Below are 15939 nucleotides of genomic sequence, written 5' to 3'. Positions count from 1 at the left end.
GGGAGGACATCTGGATCAGCATGATGTTGGACCCACGCCTCAAGGGGAAGTTGAGCCAGTTCCTGCCGCCTGCAGGAGGAGACCCAGCGCAACAAATAAGGAGCTTGCAGCAGGCCCTTGTTGAGCGCTTGGAGGAAGCCTTCCCCCAGCCTTCCACCCCCACTGTCCAGCAGCCAGCACAGAGGCAGCAGCAGGTGCCTGCATCCAGCAGCAAGCGCCCCACAGACCTGCTGTCTCTCAGCCACGAGCTCTACAGGACTGTAGAGGCTCCGGCAGCAGTGACTAGAGAGGAGGTGCATGCAGCAGCATCCTCCACCGGTCACAGCCAGCGCCTGACCCGCATGGTGGCTGACTACATGGGGTCCTACAGCGGGCTTGACAGCGATGCCCCTGTTGATCCCATGGAGTATTGGGTCAAGCGCCTGGAGATCTGGAGCGAGCTGGCGCAGTACGCCCTGGAAGTGCTGTCCTGCCCCCCTTCCAGCGTGCTGTCCGAGCGCTGCTTCAGTGCAGCTGGTGGTGTGGTCACCGAGAAACGCTCACGTCTGTCTCACAAGTCTGTGGACAGACTGACGTTTCTCAAGATGAACCAGGCGTGGGTGGAAGGCGAGTTCCTGGCCCCTGTTGTCGGCGAGAGGGGGACATGAACTGGCTAAGAACCATCGTTAATGTGCCTTACCACCCTTTACCACCTCCTGGCTCCTGCTCACTAAGCCAGCCTGGTTCACTTTGACTATTACGTCGCCTGCAGCCACACATTTTACACCTACAGTGGGCTGCTGTGTACTGCCCTTCTGCTGTCTGTCTGTGTTTCCCACTGCCAGGGTACACAGATTTACCTTCTGCTGCCACTCTGCCACCAGCTATTACGTCAAAAAATAGCTATATCTGTGTAATTGGTTGTAAAACCAAAACTACAAAACCATAAAAAAAAAAAAAAAGGTTTAATTTTTCTGAGGTGCCCGGGTTGAAAACTGTGTTGTCCCAGTTGTGTATTGGACACAATGTGGGCTACACGACCGCTGTCTGGGACCTCCTGCCTGCTGTGTTTATTTACAGCCCTGGTATCACCGCTAGGTACCAGGGCTATTATGTCACGCTGCCTGCCTGCTGCCACACTCACACTACTCCTCCATTCCTCCTGCTGATGCTGCTGTCTGTCTGTGTTTCCCACTGCCAGGGTACACAGAATTAGCTTCTGCTGCCACTCTGCCACCAGCTATTACGTCAAACAATAGCTGCTCACATTACTCCTCCATTCCTCCTGCTGCTGCTGCTGCTGCTGTCTGTCTGTCTGTGTTTCCCAACGCCAGGGTACACAGATTTACCTTCTGCTGCCACTCTGCCACCAGCTATTACGTCAAAAAATAGCTATATCTGTGTAATTGGTTGTAAAACCAAAACTACAAAACCATAAAAAAAAAAAAAAGGTTTAATTTTTCTGAGGTGCCCGGGTTGAAAACTGTGTTGTCCCAGTTGTGTATTGGACACAATGTGGGCTGCACGACCGCTGTCTGGGACCTCCTGCCTGCTGTGTTTATTTACAGCCCTGGTATCACCGCTAGGTACCAGGGCTATTATGTCACGCTGCCTGCCTCATTGACTGCCTGCTGCCACACACTCATCCTCCTCCTCCTGCTGCTGAATTTACCTCCTGCTGTCTGTGTGTTTCCACTGCCAGGGAGCACATACAATGGCGCTTTCAACATGCGTGCGCCATTAGCTATTTGTTACGCTCAAAAATAGCTGCATTTCTTTAAAAAAAAAATTTGAAAAGAGAAATAAGTGAAGAAGAAGACGATATAGAAGAAGATGAAGAAGATGAAGAAGAAGAAGATGAAGAAGAAGAAGAAGAAGATGAAGAAGAAGAAGATGAAGAAGAAGAAGAAGAAGATGAAGAAGAAGAAGAAGAAGAAGAAGAAGGAGAAGAAGATGAAGATGAAAAAGATGAAAAAGATGAAGAAGATGAAGAAGATGAAGAAGAAGAAGATGAAGAAGATGAAGAAGATGAAGAAGATGAAGATGAAGAAGATGAAGAAGAAGAAGATGAAGAAGAAGAAGAAGATGAGGAAGAAAAAGATGAAGATGATGAAGAAGAAGAAGATGAAGAAGAAGATGAAGATGATGAAGAAGAAGAAGATGAAGATGAAGAAGAAGAAGAAGATGAAGAAGATGAAGAAGAAGAAGATGATGAAGAAGAAGAAGAAGATGAAGAAGAAGAAGAAGATGATGAAGATGATGAAGATGATGAAGATGAAGAAGATGAAGAAGATGAAGAAGATGAAGAAGATGAAGAAGATGAAGAAGAAGATGAAGAAGAAGATGAAGAAGAAGATGAAGAAAAGATGAAGAAGAAGAAGATGATGATGAAGAAGATGAAGAAGAAGAAGAAGAAGACAATATAAAAGAAGAAGAAGATATAGAAGAAGATATAGAAGAAGAAGATATAGAAGAAGAAGATATAGAAGAAGAAGAAGAAGAAGATATAGAAGAAGAAGAAGAAGTATATACAGTACTGAACAAATTTCTGGACACAACTTCTCTTTTCAACTTTTTTTTTTTTAAAGGAACATCCCCACATAATCACTTGCTGTTGTTACTTGGAAAAAAAGAGGTTTCTTGCATCATTCACCCTCAAAACAAGTGTTGGAAGCTATTTAAGGCCATTTCGAATAGTCAGCTCGAATAATGAGCTCGAATACCGACTCGAATAGTGAGCTCGAATTCCGAGGTCGAATCGAATAGTTAAAATTATTCGACTCGAATATTCGACTGATCTCGAATAATTTACTATTCGAATTCGACCTAACTCGAATTTTGAAAAGGGGTATTTGAGCATCACTGCCGGCTAGTGGTTAACCTTGTTTAACACTTTTGCATTAGATGGTCACTTCATGTTTCTCAGTGTCGCATGAAACTAACGCTCATCGGACAAATCTTTCATAAAATGAGACCTTAAAGGGACACTTAAGCCAGAAAAAAAAAGTTTTACTCACCTGGGGCTTCTACCAGCCCCCTGCAGCAGTCCTGTGCCCTCGCAGCCACTCACTAATCCTCTGGTCCCCCGCTGCCAGTTTCGTTTTTGCCGACAAGCCCGTCAGGACTGGCCACGCATAGCTTTTTCCGCATTCCCGACTGTAATTATCAGTATTGTGGGCCGCAACGCATACAAAAATATGCGTTGCCGCATTACGAACGCATCGATATGCAGCAACGCGTATTTTTGTACGCGTTGCGGCCCGCTATAGAGCTAGTTGCAGTCGGGAATGCGGAAAAAGCTACGCATGGCCAGTCCTGACGGGCCTGTCGGCAAAAACGAAACTAGCTGGCAGCGGGGGACCAGAGAATTAGCGAGGGCACAGGACTGCTGCAGGGGGCTGGTAGAAGCCCCAGGTGAGGAAAACTCTCTTTTTTTTTTCTGGCTTAAGGTTCACGTTAAGACTCAGGCTCACATGGAAAGATCCTAAATTAGCTCGCAGGTTATTTTTGAAACAGACTTAAAGGGATACTGTAGGGGGGTCGGGGGAAAATGAGTTGAACTTACCCAGGGCTTCTAATGGTCTCCCGCAGACATTCTGTGCCCGCGCAGCCACTCACCGATGCTCCGGCCCCGCCTCCAGTTCACTTCTAGAATCTCAGACTTTAAAGTCTGAAAACCACTGCGCCTTCGTTGCTGTGTCCTCGCTCCCGCAGATGGCACCAGGAGCGCACGGCGCAGACACAGACCATACTGGGCCTGCGCAGTACACTCCTGGTGACATCAGTGGGAGCGAGGACACGGCAACGCAGGCGCAGTGGTTTTCTGACTTTAAAGTCTGAGATTCCAGAAGTGAACCGGAGGCGGGGCCGGAGCATCGGTGAGTGGCTGCTTGGGCACAGGATACCTGCGGGGGACCATTAGAAGCCCCGGGTAAGTTCAACTCATTTTCCCCCGACCTCCCTACAGTATTCCTTTAAATTATAATCTAAAAATTCAAGAATGGGAAACCATAGTTGCTCACTTCAAAGATGAATTATCGCAAATACTTTCTGCTTTAAAGCAGACCTGAACTCAGAACTTCCTCTCTGCTCTAAACAATAAGCAACAGCATAAGAAGCTTTAAACAAAAACAATTTTGTTACAGCTCATAGAACTCCTGCAATAAATCTTTAGTGTTTCTACTTCCTGCTTCCATGGAAGCAGACACAGTTAACCTGTGTTTATAAATGAGCTGCTTTGCCATGAACTGCTGAGATTCCTGTGCTGACACAGCTGAGAGATCACATTACAATTGTGATTACTTACAGCTGAGGGGGCATCAGAAAGGCTCTTCACTGTAAACACCAACCGGGTAGATTAATCTGTTTTCCCTGTGTCCTGTGCATGAGCTCAGGTCCACTTTAAGAAGGCAAAAAAATTATATACAGGATTGCTTTTTAATAAGAGGGCTTCTCTGTGTTTTTTTTTTGTTTTTTTTTTTTTTTTTAAATAGCTCCTTATACTTTCCTAATGAAACTGGGTCACCAAGCCCTGTTCTATAGAGCTATATCAATCCATGCCATGCACTGATGAGGACCAGAAAGTCTCAGGCTCAGTAAACACCAGTGGTTCTGCATGTGAGCCTGAATTTTAGGGCATAGAGAGATAATTTGCATACTGAGGAGTGATGCATTGTAAGAAACTTTAGCTGCTGACTTGAAGCTAAATTATTGCAAATGCTTAAAGAACAAGCGACACCCATGCTAACCTAGAAATAAAAAAAACATATATAAGTAGATAAATACTACTTCTACTTACATAACAGATGTATTGTGCTATTCACGTAATGATTCCTGTGAATTTTATAAAGGAAAAACAGAAAATCCTGTTCTAGGCAGTGGCCATCTTGCCAAGCTAATGCTGACATCATATCCTCCCTGACTCTTGTTTCCCCCCCTCCCTACTCTTGCTCATTGTGTATTCATTAGCTGCCCTCCTCCCAGAGTCTTCAGACACTCCCACTGAGGTATATAATAGGAACTACACTGTCTTATCCTCCAATCACTGAGTCACCTCAGCCATGGGCGTCCGCAGAAAATTTTCCGGGGGGGCAAAAAAAGGGGGGGGGAAGAAGCGGGCGCGCTCGCCGAAAATTTTGAGTGGTGCCAAAAAATGGGGCTATGTCATTACGCGTGCCGCGCCAAAAAATGGGTGTGGTCATGAACCAGAATGTGGGTGTGGTCGTGGGTGGAGACAAGTTTACATGAACTTAGCAATAGTGGGACATTAGATTAGGACAGTGGTGGCAAACCTTTTGAAGGTCGAGTGCCCAAACTGCAACCCAAAAGTCACTTTACTATCGCAAAGTGCCAACAGCAATTTAAACTAAATACAAACGTTTTAACTCATACATGAACATTATGGAAAATCCAAGTTGAAAATAAACTGTGAAGATAAACAATTTCATCCATCCGACTCCTGAAAAATGTGATCATTTTTTTTTAGAACCTCCCAGTTTCATTTTCGGTTTTAAAAAGCTGAAAAAGTAGGTTTAATGCTATTGTCTCATATGATGATGATCCAGCTTTTTCCATAGTCTCGCAGTTAGCAATCATGTGACCCCCAACAAGACAAATTCAGCAATCATGAGGCCTCCCCATCAAGACAAATTCAGCAATCATGAGGCCCCCAACATGACCAACTCAGCAATCATGAGGCCCCCAACAAGACAAATTCAGCAATCGTGAGGCCCCCAACAAAACAAATTCAGCAATCTTGAGGCCCCCAACAAATCATGAGGCCCCCAACAAGACAAATTCAGTAACCATGAGGCCCCCAACAAGACAAATTCAGCAGTCATGAGGCACATAAATAGACAGCATTTCACATAAATAGGCAGAATGCCCCCTTAATATGGTAGACACCTGTCACCTGGCAGCAGTTCCCCAAAATACACTCAATCTGACAGCAGTGGTTCCCCAAAAATAGGTAGCCCCAGGTCTATAGATGTCCCCAGAATAGGTGGCCAGCGGTATAGATGTCCCCAGAACAGGTAGCCAGGGGTAGAGATGTCCCCAGAACAGGTAGCCAGGGGTATATGTGCCCAGTATATGTAGGCAGGGGTATATGTGCCTAGTATATGTAACCAAAAGTATATGTGCCCAGTATATGTAGGCAGGGGTATATGTGCCCAGTATTTGATGCCAGGGGTATATGTGCCCAGTATATGTAACCAGAGGTATATGTGCCCAGTATATGTAGGCAGGGGTATATGTGCCCAGTATATGTAGTCAGGGTTATATGTGCCCAGTATATGTAGCCAGGGGTATATGTGCCCAGTATATGTAGGCAGGGGTATATGTGCCCAGTATATGTAGCCAGGGGTATATGTGCCCAGTATATGTAGCCAGGGGTATATGTGCCCAGTATATGTAGGCAGGGGTATATGTGCCCAGTATATGTAGTCAGGGTTATATGTGCCCAGTATATGTAGGCAGGGGTATATGTGCCCAGTATATGTAGCCAGGGGGATATGTGCCCAGTATATGTAGCCAGGGATATATGTGCCCAGTATATGTAGCCAGGGGTATATGTGCCCAGTATATGTAGCCAGAGGTATATGTGCCCAGTATATGTAGGCAGGGGTATATGTGCCCAGTATATGTAGGCAGGGGTATATGTGCCCAGTATATGTAACCAGAGGTATATGTGCCCAGTATATGTAGGCAGGGGTATATGTGCCCAGTATATGTAGTCAGGGGTATATGTCCCCAGTATATGTAGTCAGGGTTATATGTGCCCAGTATATGTAGGCAGGGGTATATGTGCCCAGTATATGTAGCCAGGGGTATATGTGCCCAGTATATGTAGGCAGGGGTATATGTGCCCAGTATATGTAGCCAGGGGTATATGTGCCCAGTATATGTAGCCAGAGGTATATGTGCCCAGTATATGTAGGCAGGGGTATATGTGCCCAGTATATGTAGGCAGGGGTATATGTGCCCAGTATATGTAGCCAGGGGTATATGTGCCCAGTATATGTAGCCAGGGGGATATGTGCCCAGTATATGTAGCCAGGGATATATGTGCCCAGTATATGTAGCCAGGGGTATATGTGCCCAGTATATGTAGCCAGAGGTATATGTGCCCAGTATATTTAGCCAGGGGTATATGGCCCAGTATATGTAGCCAGGGGTATATGTGCCCAGTATATTTAGCCAGGGGTATATGTGCCCAGTATATGTAGGCAGGGGTATATGTGCCCAGTATATGTAGCCAGGGTTATATGTGCCCAGTATATGTAGCCAGGGTTATATGTGCCCAGTATATGTATCCAGGGTTATATGTGCCCAGTATATGTAGCCAGGGGGATATGTGCCCAGTATATGTAGCCAGGGGTATATGTGCCCAGTATATGTAGCCAGGGGTATATGTCCCCAGTATATGTAGCCAGGGGTATATGTGCCCAGTATATGTAGGCAGGGGTATATGTGCCCAGTATATGTAGGCAGGGGTATATGTGCCCAGTATATGTAGCTAGGGGTATATGTGCCCAGTATATGTAGCCAGGGGTATATGTGCCCAGCATATGTAGCCAGGGGTATATGTGCCCAGTATATTTAGCCAGGGGTATATGTGCCCAGTATATGTAGGCAGGGGTATATGTGCCCAGTATATGTAGCCAGGGTTATATGTGCCCAGTATATGTAGCCAGGGTTATATGTGCCCAGTATATGTAGCCAGGGTTATATGTGCCCAGTATATGTAGCCAGGGGGATATGTGCCCAGTATATGTAGCCAGGGATATATGTGCCCAGTATATGTAGCCAGGGGTATATGTGCCCAGTATATGTAGCCAGGGCTATATGTGCCCAGTATATGTAGCCAGGGCTATATGTGCCCAGTATATGTAGCCAGGGGTATATGTCCCCAGTATATGTAGCCAGGGGTATATGTGCCCATTATATGAAGGCAGGTGTGCCCCTAGCAGGAGGGGAGCAGCACAGAGAAGAGGGAGAGCTATGGGCACTCACCTTAGGGGGCTCTCCCTCCCTCGCTGTCCCCTCCGGAACGAAGTGTTGTGCCGCGGCTGGGCAGCGGGCAGAACTTACCTCCGTCTTGTTAAGGCGCCGGATGGATTTGCCGCTAGTCTGGTCTGGACCAGACCAGATAGCGGCACCAGAACTTCCGGCGCTGGAGCAAGACGGAGGTGAGTTCCAGCCACTGCACAACACTACGTTCCGGAGGGGACAGCAAGGGAGGGAGAGCCCCCTAAAGTGAAAGAAGGGGGGGTGGGGATATCCGCCCTTCCCCACTGTGCCATTAGCTCTCCCCCAGGGTCGGGCAGATGCCCGATTTTGCCATATGTGCGGACGCCCATGACCTCAGCCTTGCTTGTAAGCACAAGTAATCAGAGCACCAGCTAGGCAGGGAAATAAATGGAAGAGGAGGAATATATTATAGATAAAAAGAACTCCCAGCATTCAACTCTTTGGCACTGTTTGGCACTAGGGCCAGTGCTCCTAAAGTATGGGATAACTACAAACCATAACAGCAGAAAACGTTTTGCAAGTTTTGAATGCAGGATTACCATCTTTATCACTTAATACACTCAGACCAGTTGCTTTTGAAATTTGATTTTTATGGTGACAATACCATTTAACCTTTACCTAATACCAAATACCTTATTGCAGGGGGTACACCTAAGGGAACAACAGTAATTGATTTTTAATAGATTTCATGTTAAAATCTATTAAAACCTGATGTGCAGTATGTGGCAGCAATGGATCCTTCTCAGATGTCAGAGAGAGATCGATCTTTTGGTCACATTGGGAGAAGTCTGCCAGTGTTATGCTGGGGATACACGGTACGTTTCTGTACCGTGTATCGACCAGCTGATCCGGCCAGCTGATAATATTCAATCGATCCGCGCGCACGAGCGGGGATGCGCCGGCATCGAGCCGCTGGCTCGATCCGGTGCATAAAACGTGCCGTGTATGCCCGGCATAAGGCAGGCATGTTGTTTAGATGTAGTGCTGTGATAAAAGTTCCTAATCAGTTCTGAATACTCCCATTTGTGATTTTCACGTTATACACCTCTCATAATCTACTGTAACTTTACAAATGTTCTATCATTTTCATGCTTTTTCCAAATTTTACACTATTTCATTCTATTTTAACTTAGAAAAAGTACTATAATAGCTTACATAACAAAACATATTAATAACCATTATATTTTACTTGTGTAATTTTGCTGCCTGAAAGAGCTAATTTTTGGACATGGAAGTGACAGCTTCTGTCTTGTTGGTAGCTTTTTGGGAATATTGTAAACTTAACTGATAAGCTAATTACAGCTATTAAAGGAATACTATCGATTGAAACGACTTTTTTTCTAATACTCTATATTAGTGTACACATTACCACTAGTGCTAGGGGCACTTTATTTATTCACCCAGGTCTCTCTCTCGCTATCCCTGCTTAAAAATTCATTTATCACACAGCTCATAGTAGTTTGGGGAACCCTGAGCTGCTTGGTTACTCTGTCACACAGCTCACAAATAAATTTCACTGTGTCACTCACAGCATGCAGCAGACATGAGGAGAAATAGGCTGATCTGAGGTGGTAACAGGTAACTAAATGATCTGGAATATTGCTGGAATATAACTAGCTATACCAAGAGTCTGTGTTTACACTCAGACTGGCTGCCTGCTTGAGGTGATTCACTCCAGGCTGCATCCACTTTACAAGCTGCTGAGAGGCGCAGACCACTGTCTACAATTAGCATTATTAGTATCTTTATCAGTCAAGAGAAGCAAAGATAATAAATACATATTGCTAGAATCTTTAACCCCTTACCACCATATCAACAAGATTTTTTCAGCAAGGTGATAATTAAACTATAAACTGAGGAGTTGATAGCAACTCCCCTGTGCAGAGATATGGTCTAGCCCTCTGGGAGCTCAGTATTAGATACATTTTGTATCCAACACTGACGCCAAAACTGACGAGGATTTTACAGCTGAGAGGAAAAGCTGTGTGAGGAATCAAATTGCTCCTAGTACTTGTCCTATTGTGTGCTACAACATACAGCATTTTAAAATAAATGCATACATCGATAGTATTCCTTTAATAGTTTTTCTGGCAGAATTCAACTTCTGAGTGCAGTGAGATGAAAAAAAGTAAATAGTTCATGTATTTTGTCTTAGGGACACCTAATAGGCTGCCACTGAGCAGAGACAGCAAAACATGCAATCTACTTTTGCAAATGTTTAACTATAAAATAAAATCATATGATGTCTAAAACAAATAATTTTTAGGAGTAGGAGCATAAATACAATGGGTTATCTCATCAGTTTATTTTCACCTCGGTTTCACTTTAAAGTAAAAGAAAAGTCTCAATTTGTTTTTCTTCACTTTATACATAGTTCCTTATGTAATTAAACTTGAGAAACCGTCCATCCATTAAGAGGAACTTTAACCCGGGATTGAACTTCATCCCAATCAGTTGCCGATACTCTTTCCCACAAATCTTTACCTTTTCTCAAATAGATCATCAGGTACATCTGTATGGCTGATATTGGGGTGAAAACTCACCTACAATGATGTCAGGGCCATGAGGCTGACCGTTTTCTGTATGTGAAGCTCATTGCATTGTGGGAAATAATGGATGTTCCAGCTGTAAAGCAAGCAGTATTTCCCTCTGTGCATAGAACAGTCAGTAAACAAACATTCCACAGAGATCACCTGGCAAGACTAAAGATGTCACCACCTGGTATAAATTTCAGAACGTAAACCGGGGTAAGGAAAACGTTTGCAACAGGCAAACAGTGGCTAAATGAATATTGTAAAAAAAAATAATAATAATAATAATAAGGAATTTTATTAATTGTGTTATTTTCACTATAGTTCCTATTTAATGATATGTTGTTAGCGTCAAAGTTTATCCATGATTTTATCAGTGGTTTTAACTGTTTTCCAGGTCCTAATGGGGCTGTTCCACATGGGATTTATATCTATGTACTTATCAGAACCTTTGCTGAGTGGCTTTGTAACTGGATCTTCCCTTACCATAATAACTTCTCAAATGAAGTATCTTCTAGGACTGAAAATTCCTCGTCAAGATGGTGTTGGATCTCTAATTCTCACTTGGATTGATATTTTTAAGAATTTGAAAACCACTAACATATGTGATTTAATAACCAGCGCAGTTGCAATTGCTGTAATGATACCAGTTAAAAAATTGAATGATAAATTTAAGGGTAAGATGAAGGTCCCATTTCCAGTAGAGTTACTTGTGATTATTGTGGCCACCTTGGTTTCCTATTACTGTGATTTCAATACAAACTATACATCGTCGATTTGTGGGACAATTCCGACTGGATTTCAGCCTCCAAGGGCACCAGAATGGGATATGATTTCACAGGTTGCAATTGATGCAATCCCAATTGCAATTATAGGATTTGCAATGACTGTGTCCCTCGCGGAAATATTTGCCAAGAAGCATGGCTACACAGTCAGCTCCAATCAGGAAATGATAGCTATAGGCATGTGTAATGTCATCCCCTCTTTCTTTTCTTCTTTTGCAAGTTGTGCCGCTCTTGCCAAAACCATGCTTAAAGAATCTACAGGTGCCAACACACAACTGAACGGAATTGTCTCCTCCGTAGTGTTGTTGCTAGTATTGCTTGCTATTGCTCCACTTTTCTACTCGCTTCAGATCTGCATTTTAGCAGTGATCACTATAGTTAGTCTTAAAGGTGCTCTCATGAAGTTCAAAGAGATGCCTCAGATGTGGAGGATTAGCAGGACTGACACAGTAGTGTGGTGGGTCAGCATGCTGGCTTCCTCACTGATCTCAACCGAGATAGGTCTCCTGGTGGGGGTTTGTTTCTCTATGCTCTGTGTCATTTTCCGTACACAAAGGCCAAGGGCCACTATTCTGGGTCATGTCACCGGCACAGAGATTTATGAAGACCAACTCAAATATAAAGAGCTTGGCAACGTACCCAATATTAAAATCTACAGGTTTGATGGTCCCCTGTACTATGCTAACAAGGACTATTTCAAATCAGAATTATTTAGCAAAACTGGAGTTAACCCCTCATTTGTGTTGGCATTGCAGAGAAAGGCAAAGAGAGAAGAAGATACCATGAAAAAGGAAACCAGATATAGATTTATCGCAAAGCTGAATTTAATTAAAGCAATCTGTAAAGCCCACAATTCTGTGAACCACAAAATCTCTCCAATCAGTATTCATTCTCTAATCATTGACTGTGGCGCCATGCAGTTTGTAGACTCTGTGGGCCTCAGTGTGCTCAAAGAGGTTTACAAGGATTATGAAGAGATAGGTGTGCAGGTGTTACTTGCCAGCTGCAATCCATCATTACGCCGGCTGCTCCACAATGGAGACTTTTTTGGGAAAAAGAAGAGGGTTGACAGTGACCAGGCCTTCTACAGTGTACATGATGCTGTCACATTTGCCGAGAAGAATATTCTAAAGAAGTTGAAACTAAGTCAGAATAATAACGCAGCTGTATTCCCAATACCAGAACCAGAGGACACAGATGTAAAACAAAATGGACATTGCAGAGAAAGACCTGCAGAAGCATAGTTTGGTATGTGCTTTCTGCTCCGGCTGGGATATACCTTGCCAAGGTTCATCCATATTTCAGATATGAATAAATGCTTATTGTCTCATCCACTTAAAGTGGGATAACACTCTGAGGGCTCAGGCACTGACTCTTTAAGCGCTTTTCTGAGCACTTTTTGGACAACAAAGCTTTCTGAGAGCTTTTTAAAAAAAACGCTCCCATTGTCTTACACAAAAATTGCGGTAAAATCATGCGATTTTACAGCGATCACAGTCTTAGGCTCCCTGCACACTGCATGCGATTCCGATTTTTAATCGGTTTTTACATCCGATTCTGATTTTTAATCATTACTGCATGCTGCATTTTTTCCTCCATTTTTCTGTTGATTGCATTCAGGGAAAATCGGAATTGTGAATTGGAATCAGAATCGCAAAACGGATTTGCAGTGTGCAGGAAGCCTTACTGTGATCTTAATGTAAGTCAATGGGATCGTTTTTTAACCACTTAAGGACCAGGTTCGTTTTGGATGATCTGTGCTGCTTGGGCTCTTCAGCCCGCAGCACAGATCAGATAACAGGCAGGGCGATCCCCCCTTTTTTTCCCACTAGGGGGATGTTCTGCTGGGGGGCTCTGATCGCCGCCGCTGCCTACTGCTGAGCGGGGGCTCCTCAAAGCCCCCCTCCGCAGAGCTATTCCCCCCTCCCTCTCCTTTTCAGAATAGGCGGTACAGAACAGCGATCCGTCCTGTACCGCCTATGATAGGCTTCAGCCTATCAGATGCCGGCGATCCCCGGCCAATCAGAGTGGATCGCCAATCTCCTTTACAGCGCTGCTGTGTGTTTACATTTAGCCTGCGAGCCGTGATTGGAGGCTTGCAGGCTGTTCACGGAGACACCCTCCGTGAACTGATAGGAGCGGCCGTTTCCATAGAAACCTACTTACGGCCAGCCACCGCCTATCGACGTTAGGCGGTTGTTAAGTGGTTAAAAAGCTCTCAGAAAGCTCCGCTAGCCAAAAAGCACTCAGAAAAGCGCTTATAGTGTGTCTGCCCCATAACTTTCAATAAAAATGTGTTTTCCTACTTTGTATTACCCATGCAGTTACCATATTTGCTTTTGTGCATAAGTTATATTGGCCTATATGCAATTCAGAGAGTTTTCTCCTAGGTGATATTTTCATACCCAGTCATACAATTATTTTTAAACCACCAGCAAACAAGAAAATGCTTAAAATATTTTTGATTGTACTTTTTACTTAGTTTTGGGTACTTTTCAGTTGTAACATGCTTAAAAGTTAATTTAAAGAAAATGTGAAAATGATCTCCTAGGAGATAACTCAGGTGAAAAAGTTAATTGCATATGGGCTATTATCTATTTACAAATTCCCAAAGTACAGTTTATCTGCTCTGAGAGCTGCCATTGCATTTTATTGTACAGCTGCTGTATTTATATATTAAAATCTATCTAGTGATCACTTCTCAGCTCTTTCTGCTTTTCACAATTTGGTTAAAGAGGAGCCCCAGTGTGAATAACATTGGATTAAAAACAAGAATTTATTTAGCACAGGCAATGCGTTTTATGGCTCTAAGCCCGCTTCCTCAAGCCAATAATAGTGCCAATTGGGGCTCCCTTTGTTTGTCCATACAAAGATCTTGTCTTTGAGGTAAATATATCTGACAAAGTATGTAAAAAAAAGGTAATGTTATCACCTCCTAGGATGTGGCCAGAAGCTTTTGTGGTAACAGATTTTATGGTGTAATTAATCTTTTAGAACAAAGAGGAACTTCTGAGTTTCATACCACTTTAAAGTGAATCTGAAGCATAAAGAAAAAGTTAGATACTGATCTCTAAAGAGGAAAGTCTCTGGATAGTCCAGAGGCTTTCCCATTTTCCTTGACCCCATTGATCCAGCGCTGGGGCCCTCTAAGCATATCTGAATGTGGCTGTACTGTGCATGCCTTCTTTTTTCCCCTATGCACAAGTGGCTTCATGCTACTGTGCTGAAGCAGACCATCCCCTTGCATAGGCAATATGGCAGCATTCATACACAGAGAGCAGCACAGCCACTAACAAGAAGAGGGTCCCAGCCAGTAGTGGTAAAGTCAAGGAGGACATTTGAAGACTCTGGACCTTACAAAGGCTTCCCACTACTTACAAAAGTCTCAAAGTATAGAACTTTTTTTTCTTTGTAAAAGTAGCAGGGTATCTTTAAGACTTCCAGCATAAAGTATCATACAATACAATGTATCAGTGTAATGGCCATGGCAGCACAGCGGCGTAGTGTTTAGCGCTCTCGCTTTGCAGTGCTAGGTCCTTCTTCTATGCGTAGTGACACGCGGCGTACCTACGCTTGTCAGATGGAGAGAGAGAGCAGAGTACTCTGCACTGTGCTGTGGCTGCTGCCTTTTGTTCGGTCACACGCCACGGTTGCCACCGCCGCCTCTGCCCTCTAGTCTGCCAGCCTGCCCCCACTCTGTCTGCTTCCTGATAGACAGACCAGTCTAGTTGTCAGTTGTCAGTCCAGTTGTCTTTTTTTTTTGGCTTCAGGAATAAGTGAACAATGATATATAACGTGTGGTGGTCAGTGAGGGGGACGTAAAGCTCATGATCTGGAAAGCGGTAGGTTTTGCTTTTAGGTAGAATGACTAGAATATTCAATGAGCTCCCCTTGTTGTTTTAAAATTTAACACACAAAAACTCCGAGGATAATTGCAGTCAAATAGCAAAACTGACTCTTCTGGAGAAATCACAATTCAATCTTGGGGCACACAGAAGTAATAGTTGACTCACTCGCTTACAGCAGATGTGCCAGTCTTTAACTGCTATTAAAGACAGAAGGATCAGTTACACATATTTGCATTTATATGTCAAGCTGTGAGAGTTACATTAAGGATATTTAGACTTCCCTGTTGCCTGTGGCCTCAAAGTTAGAACCACTGAGTACAAATAATACTTTGAATCACAGAGTACAAAGTATACAAAACTATACTGAAAATAATAAACCAGTTAATGAGAAAAATATGTGATATGAGATACAGTGTTGACAAAATTAGTAATAATTTTTTGTAGAAAATCTCTAATCTGTTGAATGGCTCTTGATTCATCTTGATTCATCTAAGTTGGAAATAAGGTTTGGGTTTCCTTTGTCAAAAAAGTCTTTTTCGTTTTTTTGTCTGAATGTTACTTTATATTAACAATAAACATTTTGATTACATGCCTCCTTTTATGTTTTGGTCTTGTTTACATCTTTCACGTTATATTTTTAGGGAAACACAAAGTCCATGACACTAGAGTGCATTCATGCAAAAATGGCGACGGGAAATTTGGGACCAGGGTGAAGCCGAAATACGGCTTACCTTGCTCCTGCAAAATTCCCTTTGGCATTAATTA

The 15939-nt window shown here is 43.5% G+C and overlaps 1 pseudogene; it reads left to right on the top strand.

The window, feature by feature from the left end:
* Positions 1-15680, top strand: part of LOC137560764 (sulfate transporter pseudogene) — a 51778-nt pseudogene extending 36098 nt beyond the window's left edge.
* The last annotated feature ends 259 nt before the right edge of the window (positions 15681-15939 follow it).

The sequence above is a fragment of the Hyperolius riggenbachi genome, chromosome 3 (genome assembly GCF_040937935.1).
Source record: "Hyperolius riggenbachi isolate aHypRig1 chromosome 3, aHypRig1.pri, whole genome shotgun sequence".
NCBI lineage: Eukaryota > Metazoa > Chordata > Amphibia > Anura > Hyperoliidae > Hyperolius > Hyperolius riggenbachi.
Note: the sequence above shows the minus strand (reverse complement) of the source record. Positions and strands in the feature narration are given on the sequence as shown.